The 14393-nt window shown below is 41.0% G+C and overlaps 1 protein-coding gene across 2 annotated transcripts in view; it reads left to right on the top strand.

Annotated features, from left to right (window-relative positions):
- Nucleotides 1-14393, top strand: part of LOC111150104 (growth arrest specific 2) — a 115692-nt gene that overhangs the window by 78438 nt on the left and 22861 nt on the right. The window lies entirely within an intron of this gene.

Genomic DNA, 14393 nt, shown 5'->3' with positions numbered 1-14393 from the left:
AAAGAAAGAAAGAAAGAAAGAAAGAAAGAAAGAAAGAAAGAAAGAAAGAAATGCCCCATTTTGTAAACTCAGCTTTATACCGGATGACTATATTTTGAAGCTAATTATGAGAATGAGTCTAGATTTCTAAATATACTTAGATTGTTAAATACATTTCTTTATCCATAATTTGTCCCATGATTCATTTACCAAACACATGAAGGTGCGCTCTGTGCTAACAACTACCAGAAATCCTGAGGATGCCCTTGCTCTGTAAGCCCTGTTTCATGGTAAGGATCATATTTTACAATGTAAATAATGGTCATATACTGCTAATAATTCTGACGATGAAACAGAATTTAATTTGTTACCCATACTGATAATTGACAAGAGACAGAGCTGAGTTCCCATAAAGTCACTTCTAAAGTCTTCTCCATTAACTTGGGAAAGTTACAGAACATCAGAGTGTGGGACCCAGCTGGGGGTCTGAAACACCGGGTGGAACTTTTCTTGGACCTGTTGGAAGACGTTGCTTAAGGACCTTGTGAGGCAAGTTATTACTAAGTGAAGGTGAAATCTGAATTAGGTGCGCTAACCTGGCTGCGACAGCCTTGACTCCCATCTATTACCAAAGACGACTGAACCACTCTTGCTGTCTGGGTGCAGTTTTCCCTTGTCACTATTCAGATGTCACTTGGTAAAAGAAGAAGACATTGTCCTGCGGGTTTTCTTTGTTTGAAGAATATGAGTGACTATGTTTCTTTTACTACTTAAATTGTTGCACCTCTCCTTGCTTCCCTGAAAATTAAATAGTTAAAAAAAAAAAATCCATGATGCCTCCTGAGATCACTCTAACTTCAAAGATTTTTAAAGGAGCATGTAGTTTGCACTAGAAAGTCAAGAATATGATGACCTGCTAGTCCACATCATGATTCTCATAACTTAAGGGTGAGTATCTAAAGAAAATCTTTGAAGTTAGTGTGATCTCAGAAGGCACTGTGGATTTTATAGGGGAGTTTGGTATTGAGGCTAGCATGCCAGTTCTTTGGGGACAAATCCACATCTCCCTTTGGGGAGGCTAAAACCTGTGCAGAATTCTCTTCTTGATTTTTCTCTGCCTTCTCGTCTTTCCCCAGAGAAGATGCATAGAGGAAAGGAGTATAATTTGCCAAGTTTTTTAAGGTGACATCCCTATCCTGGTTCCCTTGTTCTTTGTAAGTACAGACATAGAATGACAACACTGGCATTGTCCTCATTGGAGTGAAAGGAATTAAAATCAATATCTAGACTTACTTCCTGGAGGCATTTCTCAGAGATCCTATAATGCCCAAAGAAAGTGTTCGGAGCTAAACTTTATCATTTGGTAAGCATGGTTCTTCCAGGAGTTATTTCTTCTTTGACTCTTGAACCCAAGAAGTTCTGGGAGAGTACTAAGATCTTTCTAGACAGTGCCAAACAGGATTTAGGAAGTTTTGTTCCACCTTGGACCCAAGGGCTGCCATCCCTGAGGCTAGCAGAGACCAACCCCCTAATTCTTCCTCCTCCTGGAGGCTGTAATCTACCTCTTGTGGTTCCACTTTGCTTTCACACTGTTCCTTGGAGGAAGCTCAAGCTGTGGGCTTTCTGACTCCTGCAGGGGAGGCTATCAGGCTATGTTCTTTCTTGAGTCTCATTAGCCAAGTCAGTACCCAGTTTCCAGTTTTCCCTACCTCATTTCAAACACCTTTCCACAGGTGGGACTTACGTTCTAATCCTCTTCCCTCTTAAAATCCACGGCTGTACCTCAATCCTATCTCTCCAATTTAGACCACCTTCGAATCTGGCCATGTCTGTATAGGCCTAAAATTGGCCACCCACCTTGGGACTTATTTAGTTTTAACTATTGTTCTCTTTCAAGCAAGATTATATTTTCTGCCTGCTGTCATCAGCACTTATTACATCAATTCTTTTTACTCCCAAAATGTCACTTGCTACAGCAGGTTATAAAAAAGATGGCAGACATCATTTTAACCATTTAGATTACAGCACTTTCCACACAACCAGAGGCTAGCCCAGGAGGTGTGGAGGCACTTAAAAGACCTCCACCCAGTGTTTGCAGTCTGGACATTCCTAGTTAAATACATCGAAGTTCTGTTTTCATTTTTTGCTCACTTTCATATTCAGTGGTCTTCAAACCAATTTGCTTTGTAAGCAGTATCTCTCTAGAATAACCCAGTGCTTTCTCATATTGCCAGGTTTTGGAGCTACCACAAGGAGCTTATCCTCATCCATGTTCTCTCCCTGACTTCTTTAAAGTGAAAGATTTCAAAACAAGAGTTATGTCTTGGATTAAAATATATTTAGTGTGCCATTTTGAACAGAACACTGCTACCATATTTTAGAAGACCAATTCCTGGACTGTTAGCTTGTTTGGTAGCAAAGCATTTGAACATTTATCTAAGAGACAGTTGAATTGCTTTGGGAAAGTGCTTAAAGCAGACCTTGTACCTTGACTTTAAGAATTTAGACCATGTTGGGGGTGACATCAAAATAAGTTAGAAATCTACTTTTCATTAATCTTTCATGTGATATGTTTCTTGGGGTTAGATTTGGAGTTGGAGTTCCCAATAGAGCGTTACCTATCTTGGAGTTTTTCTGTTAACCTGGACTTCGGGAATCCAGAAAGGCTATCAGGGGAAAGAGAAATCTGAGATGAGAGACAGAGAACAAGCTGACGTTGGCAAACAAGAGTAGAAGGAAAAGTGTTTCAAGCAGAATCAGAAAGGAAAGAGCATGCACAAAGGCTCAGAAGCACCAGAGGGAAGAGAAATGGAGAAAGAGAAAGGGACAAAAAGAGGAAGAATGAGACATTATCAGAATTCCTAGAAGCGCTGCCTTCAGACCAGAAGACGAGGGGAGGAGAGAGTGAAGAAGGGCATGTGGGCAAGGGGAGAGACGGGGTAGGCAGGCACCCAAAACCAACTCATGAAGACCCTCCTATGTTATGAGAGCTTTGGCTTTCTCCTGAAGGCAGTGCAGAGGTGTGAAGCACTTTTCAGTGGGGAGAGATAGGAATAGATTACATTGTAAATCACTCGGGCTGTAGTGCAGAGATGGAATAGAAAGGATGTAACACTGGACCAATACCCTCCAACCATGTTGGCTTGGGAAGTGGGTGGGTCATGACTCTGGCAGTTCAGCCTGGAGACCTATCTGATAAAAACCTGAAATATAATGCATATTATGGTATACTGGGTGGGGCTCTCTATCTTAGTATATAGGTTACTCAGAATTGAAACACTGTCCCTTAAACAAAATATCTAAAAAGCAGCACGTTGGTTTTGGCTGGGTTTCAGTAGGTCAGAATTTCTGCTTGTTAATAAAGAGTTTCTTTGGTGAGAATTTTACATAGAGTAAAATTGTAAGTTACTTGTAGAAACTAAAAGAGAATGACAGGAAATGGTGTTTTTAGATCTTACAACTGGGATGTTTAATTTTCTTTTCCTTCTTTTTTTTTTTTAAACCTCTTGGTGATATCAATTGACAGGAGTCAAGTAAATTCATAAAAAAGGCACAGGTTGGTGTTCCTATCAACAAGCTTTTAGAAATCTGTTACCCTAAGCTCTTATTTTCCAGATGTTCCCTAGTTTCTCAGTCCAGGTCTGCCTGATGATTTAGTGTGTATTTCATTTAGCAGAGCAGGGCTATTTAAAAAAAAAAAATACAGTGCTCTGCCCCCAGTAAGCCCAGCAGTGAGACCAAGTCCTTTTCAATGAAAACTACTCCGTGGGCCAAGAATCATCCCCAGAGTATTCTTTGGCCATTTACAAATTTCTTTACATGAGTTCATTATGTTTATGCCCAGAAAGCAGTGATTCCAGATGTCAGATCAAGTTCAGACCTCTCAGAGGTACATGTTAATGCAACTTATGCTCTCTGGTTAAGTCTGTGAGTGGTCAGCAACAGATATGAAGCACCTACTATGTCCCAGATACGAGCTTCCTGGTTAGAACAGTGAACAAAACTGTCTCCCTTCACATTCTTCTGTGGGGAGAGAGACAATAAACAGGTAGGCCAAGGGTCAGATAGTAAAAAGCCATATATAAATACCTTAGGTTTTGGGGGTCCTATGGTTTCTGTCACAACTACTCTATTGTTTTAGCACAAAAGCCATTTAAGACAATGCAAAATGAATTAAGCATGGCTGTATTCCAATAAAACTTTATTTATAAAAGTAACATGAGTGCTAGATTTGTCCTATGGGCCCTATTTTGCCGGCACCTACATAGATCGATAAATAAGTGGGCTGTTCTCATGTACTAATAAGAAAAAGGACAGAACAGGATAATATAGAAGAGAGGGACTGGATGTGGCTATTTTGACAAATGATCAAAGAGCAAGTTGATGGTGTCATCTGTCTTTCTCTTAAAGTATATATAAAGCTATTCAAGTGAAGTTGCAGATCATAAAGGTATAGAAGGTCAAGACTATATAGATTAGCCAGACACATACAGGGACCTAATAATAATTGTACTCTTGCTGAAGAGAGTTTCAGATATCTTCCCATAATGCCCAAGTCATCATCAATTTTTATTGCCTCTGAATTTCCATGGCTTAAATTAAATGATGGTACTAACTGAACATCGAGAAAATACAACATTGGCCAATATGTCTTTTGTGGATGTTGCCTTTTGCTGCTCTGAGGTGTGTGACCCCTGTTTTATACTAGTTTCTATCTTAAGTGCCTAGTTGGTGTCCTTATTCATTGGCACATGATGAACCATTAGGTTATCTTTTTTTTTTTTTTTTTTAAGAGAGAGAGAGAGAGCACAGGCAGACAGAGTGGCAGGCAGAGGGAGAAGCAGGCTCCCCACAGAACAAGGAGCCCGATGTGGGACTCGATCCCAGGACACTGGGATCATGACCTGAGCCGAAGGCAGCTGCTTAACCAACTGAGCCACCCAGGCGTCCCACCATTAGGTTATCTTATCATGAGGTTCGAAAAAGCTAAAAAGGAATACAGCTAGGTATTCCAACAACAAGGGGCCCCACTTGATAATTTGCTCTCACAATGTGTCAATGATGGTAAGACATTAATTAAAGAAGAAGGAGGGACCTACCTTTGAATCTCAAGTGGTATCTCTGATAGGGTCTGTAGGATTTATCGTTTTCTGTGCAGTTATTGTTAAATTCTGAGCCATACCACAAATCAGAGAGTATAAGTTTATCAGTAAGACTATTGACAGTTAAAGAATATGGAATAATCTGTCAGACAAAAGATGTAAGGAGTTGAATAGAATTTATGGCTCATAACTCAAAAGGTACAGTTGGGAAGGGAGCCAAGAATTAATAAAACAAATAAAATTTTAAAAAGACAAAATAAAGGTTGCCATAAAACAGGGTATGATTTCAACTACAGATCCAGCCATTCATTTGACAAAAATTTGCTGAGCACCAGCAATGAGCTGGACACAATTCTAGGCACCGAAAAATTTAGAGACAGGTGGATCCACGTGCGTTAGATTTATCTGGAAAGCTTTCAAAGAGAAGGTGGAAATTCACCAGTGTTTTGAGAAATAAATCAAATCTGGGTGGGGGAGAGCATTTTTGGAGGACAATAGGATCAGCATGGTGGAAGAACAGGAGGAAATCAAGAGATGTTTAAACAGTGAAAAGGCCAGGTTAGCTGGAGCTCACGTGAGAGTTTAAGTAGGGAATAACGTGATAAAGGTACAATGGGGGCAACTGTGGAGGGCCTTGAAAACAAAGTCAAAAACTGTTCCTTTTGACATTAGACAGCAACTGAAGGTGTTGATCAATAGCATGATAAAATTGAAATGTAAGGCAATTAATTTGGGAGAGGTTTATATGCAGAATTATTGATTGCCGCAGGAAGAAACTCAAGGCAAATGCAACTAAGTAAGAGGTTATTCATAGGATATGAGCATCAATTAAAATGGTGGCAGAAAGAATGGAAAAAGAAAAAATGTGAATAGTATTTGAGGGTAGGCTTCCTTGGATATTAATAAATAGAAGAAAGAGGCAAAGAAGAAAGTAGATCTTTGAAATGATGATTTTCTTATAAGAAATTACCTCCCCCCCAAGAAAAAGTCATAAAAAGAAATACAGTTTACAAGAGTCTCTGAGGTCAGTGTGATTCTGCCATCAACTTGCTGCATAACTTTGGCCAAGTTTTTTAAAATCTCTGTAAGCCATCCGTCATGTGAATTATAATAGTACTCGTTTCAAAGAACTGAGTGTTCTTCATTTATTTAGCGGATATTACATAAATTACCTTCTAGCTTCTGAGAGGGGAGTGGTGAGTAGGACACAGTCCCTCACTGCCTTTGAGGAGAATGCTCTGCAGTAGAGACAGATTATCTTCAAGTAAGCAAATACACAAGGTAATTGGGGGTTCTGGTAAATGTCAAAGGAAACATTTTATGCAGCAGAGAATAATGGGATTTAGGAAGGGTTATTTAGGTAAAGCTCTGAAGGATGGCCTCTCCAAGGAGGTGATCTTTGAAGTAAGACCTAAACCAGGAGAAGGAGTCCGACTTGAGAAAAACAGGGAAGGGATGACAGGGAGAGCAAGTACAAAGCTCAGCTTATTTGAAGAGAAATGTAGCAGATTTTTTTTTTGTTTTTTTACCTTATATTTGAACAGTTCTGAAAAATGAGACCACTTAAAGTGTGCATCCTTACAGTCCTAGTGGTGGGTTGTCAGTCTGTGGGCGGAAATCACAGCAGAGGTAAAGGGAACACCTGCCCTCTAGTGTCCTCCCCGGGTTATTTAATCCTTTCATAGGATTTTCCCACCTCAGTGCAGCGGGGCATGTTGAAAGAGGTTATGCATTCACTGGTTCAGTGGAAGGCATTAATGTATGTAGGAAACAAAGGAAAAAAAAATCTGAGAAGCCAGCTTCTGTCAAAGAGCAGATTTATATTTATTTATTTATATTTGCAAATGAGAAGGCTTGGAGACAGAGGGGAACAAGAATTGTTCTGTTGAGAGAGATGACTTGCATATTTTGGTCTGGTCTGTTCATTCTTATATAAACTAGGGCAAAACAATGATCCCATTAAGCGTTGTCTTTTCTCCCCTCAGTATTTTTCCTTTTGGGGAGGGGGAACGAGAATCTGGGACTACTTTGATTCTCTGGTGTAGGTGTAAATTCTAACTCCTCACCCACGAGAAAATTTCTGAAAAAATGGGCCCTGGAATTTTCTTCCTGATGAACTCTTGTCCTCTTTCTCATTTTTTGGTCCATCTCCCTATCTTAGAAAGTAATGGGGAGACGATGGAGAATAAAGTGAAAGGTTCTGGACCCTGACTTCCTCTAACCTTACCTCTGGTGTCTTTCTTGTTCTGTTCTAACCATTGGACTTCTCTTCTTTCAGCACGTGTGTTGTTTCCTCAAAGGTCTTTGGAAATATTGTTCTTTTTTCTGAAATGCACCTCCACTCTCTGCCCATTGCCTAACATCTCATTCATGTTAAGTCATTATTCCATAATGTCCTGCCGTCCAACAAAACTTCCTTCCTCCCCATGTTTGGCCCCTGATCATTCAGTTTCTATGTTAAGGTGCACTGGTCCCAAGCACCCTATAGGGACTGTAGGGGTACATCTCGTGTTGTAGTTGCCCACTGATTTCTCTCAGTACATCGGACTCCCAGTACTTGGTCTTGCATGTGAGAGTTGCCTAATATTTTCAACTGTATTGCCCTGAAATAAACAGATATTGTCAAGACATAATGCAGAATTCTTGAAAGTTGAGGGACTCTGAAAACGAAGATGTGGAAAAGTAATTTCATTGGCTGGCTGTAATAGAGACAAACACAACATGGGTGGCTTAAAGAAGGTAGATGTGTATTTCTCTACTGTCAAAGTCCAGGGCTGCTCAGATGACTCTGCTCTTCCAAGTCCTCAGGCACTCAGGGTTTCTCAGCTCAACTCTCTGCCATCCAACACATGGTCTAAGATGTCTCTGTGCCCCAGGCAGAAATATGGAAGAAAGGATGATGAAAGGGGCACAGTGCCTGTGCACTTAAGGAAAGTTCCGGACTCACTTGACTCACCTCCCTGCAGGGGAGACGAGGTAGGTGGCCTTTATACTAGGCAGATGTGTGCCAACTAAACATTTCTACTACTCTCAAGGAAGATATGAGGTACCGTGGGTGGACTGTGTCTTTCACCAGAGATCAGAGTAAATGTCACAGAGATCAGGTGTGAGCACGGTGACCACACAGCTGATCAGCAGGCATTAATTGCAGCCTTGGATTTAAGGCTTTGGTTCTGTAATTTGTAATAAAAACGAAAGGCACAAGAGTCATGGACACTAAACCCATCTCTTCTTCTGAGCCGCGGCTTTTGTTTTTGTTGTGCTGTAATCCATACAGGAGACGTACGCATCCAGGGAGGCTTTTAAAAAGAAAGAGCTCACTTTTCTCATGAAATGTGTTGACATGCAAGCAGTTTAATTGTCACTTGGATTCAGGATTAAATTCAATCAACCACGTAAGTCTCTTGAGTTTCAAACAGTGGGATGAAAGAGAGCAAGTGAAGTTTAGAGACAAAGGAAAAAAAAGAGTCACGATGCTTGATGTTTATTTAATGCATGATGATTGACAAAGCCCTTTAAATTAAGGACATTTGACCTCCTGACAGCCTCCAAAGTGAGAGAGATCTATGGGTAAGAACCATAGACATCAACAGACCAGGCCAGTGTCAGGCAACTTAAAAGAAATGGAAGTATGGATGAGAAAAGACCCACCTCCTAAATGCCCTTTTGGTAAAGCAGGCAATAGGAGAAGGAACCGTTCTTCTTTATGATCTTTTTATGGATCGTGGTTATCCTTTAATCATAGTTCTTAGAGAAATTCTTTATGGAATCTTCCATGGTCAGGGCTTTTCATTACTTAATTACTGCAGCAGAGACAGCAGTGCTGTCTGCCAAGGCACACTGCCTTTCAACAAGGGACAGCACACACGCGCGCGCGCACACACACACACACACACACACACACACACACACTGAAGATGCTGGGGTCTACACTCTGCCGTCACTAAGCAACCAAGAGCAGATTTCTTTGTAATCGGAGTTATTCACTCAGCTGGGGCGGGGTGGGGGGGGGAATCTCCCAGAAGCCCCTTCAGAGCTAGACCTTATGGAGCGCTGGATTAAATGAAATTCAAGGATATTATGGCTGTTCTCACAGGATCTCCATTTCCTGACGTGGGTCCCGCCTCTGCTTTTACAGCAGGTCACGTCTGAGTGCAGCTGCCACTTGGCCTGACTCAGAATTTTTCACTCACAGGTTTAATTAAAATTTCTAGCAAGCACCATCTATCATTTCTCTTTTGTAATTTTTCTCTCTGAGAGAAAAGCTTGGTGCTCATTACCTCTCGTGTGTTTATGGTGCCCGTGTTTCTGTAGGAAGAGATTCATAACCCCTTTAACAATTCACAGATTTTCACTGGGAACCTTAATGGAAAGCCAATCATCACTGTTAGTCTGTGCTTTTAATTAAAGATGTATGTGTAAACTCCCTGAGGTTTATTTGACTCAGTGTAAAATATTATAAAATATAATACAATATGGATGGGGATTATTTTTATATTAATATGACAAAGTAGTTCCCACCTCGATCTCCAGGTCTTTGCTTGCAGACATGGGGGTCCATAGCCTAATTTTAGCATCTCAGAAAGGAAAAGTGGAACTTGTATCTTCACCAGCGGTGCCTGGGCTCACCAAAATATCAGGGCTTAGGTCAAATTAGTATACTAATTGTTTCTTTATGCTAATCAGTTTGTGTTCTGTAGAGCACAGCTTTGTTTTTGATTAATTAGAATGGGATACATTATTTCTTAATATGTTTTGCAGACAGACTTTCTCAGCACGAGATGTGTAAAGAGTGTAGGTTTTAGAATAAAATACACGCTGCAGCCCTGGTGCTTCTATGTCCCTTTGAGGAAGCCTTGCAACTACTGTGAGAAGGAATTCTCTCATCTGTACAAAGTGGATTCGTGGCATCTGTGACAGATTTGCTGGGAGAACTAGAGATCATACTTGACCACGTAACTGGTACGCAGTAGCCTCTCTTTGAAGGCTCAGCAAAGTTAAGACTCAGTCAGTTTGGGTAAAGCCGACATGGACAAGCCATGATATCATTTCAGAGCTCCTCGTCTGTGGGAAAAAGAGGGAAAGCACTGGATTGCTCATCTTTGAGACATACTTTCTAGCCTAGAATGTGTATGTTCCTCACCACCCAGTCTAGACTTCCCCTCCCCAGCTCTGCCATATTTGAACAATGTTGTCTGGAACATCACGGCTATCGTCTATTAAATGGAGATAAAAATATCTACCTTCTGGGATGTACAGGAAAATCCTGGCATATATAAAATTTGCTTAGATTAAGTGGCAGCTAATAACTCACAGGCGTTCACTCAGCCCTTCCCACCAGCAAGGTGTCCTGGGTTCTGTTCCTCACCATCCTGGCCATGCTCTCTGGGTGCGGGCCACATGACCCATATCTTTCCTCCAGGGCCGAGAACCCAAACCTAGTCCTGCACACATGTTCTTGCAAGTCATCTTCTAGCTCTACTCTTGTAGAGGACATTTAACCTTCATCTCTGAGACATCTCTCTTGACACTCTTTCTACCTGGTGTCATCAACTGGTGGTTGATTTAGAAGGTCTGAGGTCACGGGTTAGATTCCCTTGTAGACCATTTTGCATCATCTGGCACGGCCACAGAATGCTCTGGTAAACCTGTCATAGGCAAAAGCCTGTGGTCACATTGCAAGGACATCCTCTCTCCTCAAGTACAAAAAGGAGAAAAAAATTAAGACAACTCCAAAGTTCCTCTATCACATTCTACACCGGGGACGGCTTGGTTCACTTGTGCGGGTTATTGCTGTGTCGTCATCTAGGTCTGGTCTCCACTATGTATCATAGGCCCATGCTTCACGGTGTCATTGCTGCGGGAAACAAGAAAGGACCCAGGGCACTCAGAAAGTTCCTCCTTATAGGCTGCATGGGCAAAGAAGGTCAGGGGCACAGAGCTTTTGGTAGCCTACCACCTCCTCTTTTTCTATTCATCCTGAGTGAGTGGGTCTTCAGCTTCTCCCACACTCTCACCCGGTTTCCCTGACTCATCCTGACACATTATCCGCATTGGAAACTATCTTCCCTTACTCCCGACACGATCATACTGTATCAGAGCTGTGCTTACCAGGGAAGTGCCAGATGGCACTGAATCCCCAGCTGCTTAATATTCGAGAACGATATTATGGACAGAACAGAACAATGTACGTGCTGATTAAAGGACTTTGCTGGTGTCTTGGGAATCTGGGAATGCCCCAGTTGCCTCCACAGCTGCGCCTTGACAATCTGTATGGATTACAAGCTTCTTTGGGCACTCTTTGCCAAGGTGTTTCCACCTTGACTTTTGTCACCTGCACGCAGCACTTGGATTTTTCACTCTGAGCTTTCTGCCATTCAAAGCTGGATAATGTGTTACCTTCACGGGAAGGAATGTTAGCCTCCAAGTGCCGAGTGCCGCTCCTCAGGATGGAGGCTACAGGAAGACAGATACAAAAACAAACTATTAACATAGATGATTTTACTTTGATGGAGAAGTTGGCATTGTAATTCTGGAAGCTTCCAACATGCCAGCACGTCCACAAATTGCTTTTACGCTGAGTTACAAGTAGCGATCTCGACTGATTCCGAACACAAAGGAGGACGATATGTAACAAGGCAGACCTCCTCTTGGGAGGTCCTGCAAAAGGACTTCGTTTCCCATGAAAGCTTTGGTTAGAAACCAAAGCAACACAAACCAACCAAGCAAACAGCAACATCAAAAAAGCCCCACTCACTTATTATTTTGTCTTTCCAAAGGCAAACCACTTTGGCTGTGGTGACTTCAGAACAGCATGAAGTGGTCCTGATTATATCTCACAGTTAGGTTAAAACAATCATAAAGCTTTGCCAGACCCTTGTTTCTGAAAATGGATCTGCATTTAAATCAGTTTGTTTAAAAAAATATGTAAAGGAGAATCTTATTGGAGGTGTCAGCATCAATCTTTATTATTATTTTAAAAGATTTTATTTATTTATTTGACAGAGAGAGAGATAGTGAGTAAGGGAACACAAGCAAGGGGAGTGAGAGAGGGAGAAGCAGACTTCATGCGGGCATGGAGCCCCACGAGGGGCTCAGTCCCAGGACCCTGGGATCATAACCTGAGCCAAAGGCAGAGGCTTAACGACTGAGCCACACAGGCACCCAATCTTCATTATTTTTTATTTTTATTTTTTTTTTAAAGATTTTATTTATTTATTTGAAACAGAGAGAGAGAGATCACAAGTAGGCAGAGAGGCAGGCATAGAGAGAGAGGAGAAAGCAGGCTCCCCGCTGAGCAGAGAGCCTGATGCGGGCCTCGATCCCAGGACCCTGAGATCATGACCTGAGCCGAAGGCAGAGGCTTAACCCACTGAGCCACCCAGGCGCCCATCTTCATTATTTTTTAAACAATTGGCTAGATAGGGATGTTGGTAAAGATTATCGAGTATCCCTTGTAGTGGGCTTTGAAGATTAACCAAGAAGACCAGGCATGAATCTTCTCCTCACTTAGCAAGTCACTCTCCTTCCACTTATCCATGTACTCGTATAGCGATTGGTTACCACTTGTCCATCGTGTGCAAGGATTTGTGTTCAATAATTGTGATTTAGAGTTGGTATTAATAAAAAAATCACATATTAAGATACATCTTGAACATCTTGCTGAAATCCTAGAAGGTAATCAGTAGTGTAGGACAAAGAAGATTCTAACTGTAGGTACCACTAACTTCTGTGAAGTTTGGCCTTGCATGAATATGTTGTTAATGAAAATAGACAAAAAAAGATTCCTGTCTTTGTCACTGAAGTCACAAGATTGATTACATAACAGAAGACAAGTGGGTGTGATGTTCTCAGTGTGGGCTCTCCTTTAGGGCCAAACATCATTTTCATAACCTTCTCCATGCTTTCTCGCATTTTCCATTCTGTATTTGAGGGCTCATCAAAAAGAAGCAAGAAAACTACTTAAAACTTTACTCTCATAGTCACGACTATAGAGTGTCAATGATAGCTGCATATTAGAGTCAACTGGAGACTTTTAAGAAAATTTCTCTCTTTAAGAAGTTCTGGTTTAGTTAGTCTGGGGCAGAGCTTGGTAATCCGCATTTAAAAAAAAAAACATTTTATTTATTGGGGCACCTGGGGGGCTTAGTTGATTAAGTGTCTGCCTTCAACTCAGGTCATGATCCCAGGGTCCTGGGATGGAGCCCCATATCAGGATCCTTGCTCAGCAGGGAGCCTGCTTCTCCCTCTCCCTCTGCTGCTCCCCTTGCTGTTCTCTCTCTTTAATATAAATAAATAAAATCTTTTAAAATAATATATTTATATTACATTTAAATTATAATGCATAAATACATAATATAAATTTCTATTATATAAATATAATAGAAATAAAATCTTTAAAAAAAAAAAAGAGGAGGCAGGGAGGGAGCAGAGGGAGAGGGAATCAGAAACCCAAGCAGACTCTGCTCTGAGCACAGAGCCCTGCGTGGGGCTTGATCTCACAACCCTGAAATCAAGACCTGAGCTGAAACCAAATTCGGGTGCCTAACTTGCTGTGCTACTTGGGTGCCCGGGTAATTGGCATTTTAACATGCATCCAGGAACTGCTTTCATTCTCCCACATGAATTATATTTCCTTAACACCATCAAATAATCACAAGCTATTCTCACAACTGATATACTACATTAGTAGCACATACCCATGTTTGGTGAGGGAAAATAGAAATTAAGACGAGATTCCTGATCTCAAAAACCTTGCAGACTTGGAGCTCACTGAAGTGTACAACATGAATGCCACTTACTTACATAGCTACTATACTGCGTGAGTCTGGCCAGGTTTTCCGATCTCTGTGATTCTTAGCAATTAAACTGCAAAGGGAGAAAGCTAATACCTTCACATAAAGTTGTTAAAAGTATTAAATGAGATAAAATGCTCAATAGAAAGTGACTGACATTATCATTTCATGTTCGCTATCATTATTATTAAGAATGAATGTGTATCACCTTTGCAATTACATGCAATATATATACAACTTATGTACATGAATGTAATTATATGTATATAGTGTATGTATAGAGAGAGTGTGTGTACACATGCACACCTAGCATTTGTTACTCTCACATAAGCAAATATTCTAGAGTCGAAAAAGTATATTTATTCGGAAGACAAAGCAACTGCACAATTTTCAGTCCAGTAAATTAAATAAAAGGCAATGGTGAGAAACACTGGGAAAAAATCATGTTTACCTCTCTTGTTCAATTGGATTTAAACAAGAGCAACACTTAATTTTTCAGGTGGGGATGATCTCGCAT

Source organism: Enhydra lutris, unplaced genomic scaffold, assembly GCF_002288905.1.
Source record: "Enhydra lutris kenyoni isolate GAN:26980312 unplaced genomic scaffold, ASM228890v2 scaffoldscaffold22, whole genome shotgun sequence".
NCBI classification, from domain to species: Eukaryota; Metazoa; Chordata; class Mammalia; order Carnivora; family Mustelidae; genus Enhydra; species Enhydra lutris.
This window is presented reverse-complemented; position numbering and strand designations above follow the sequence as displayed.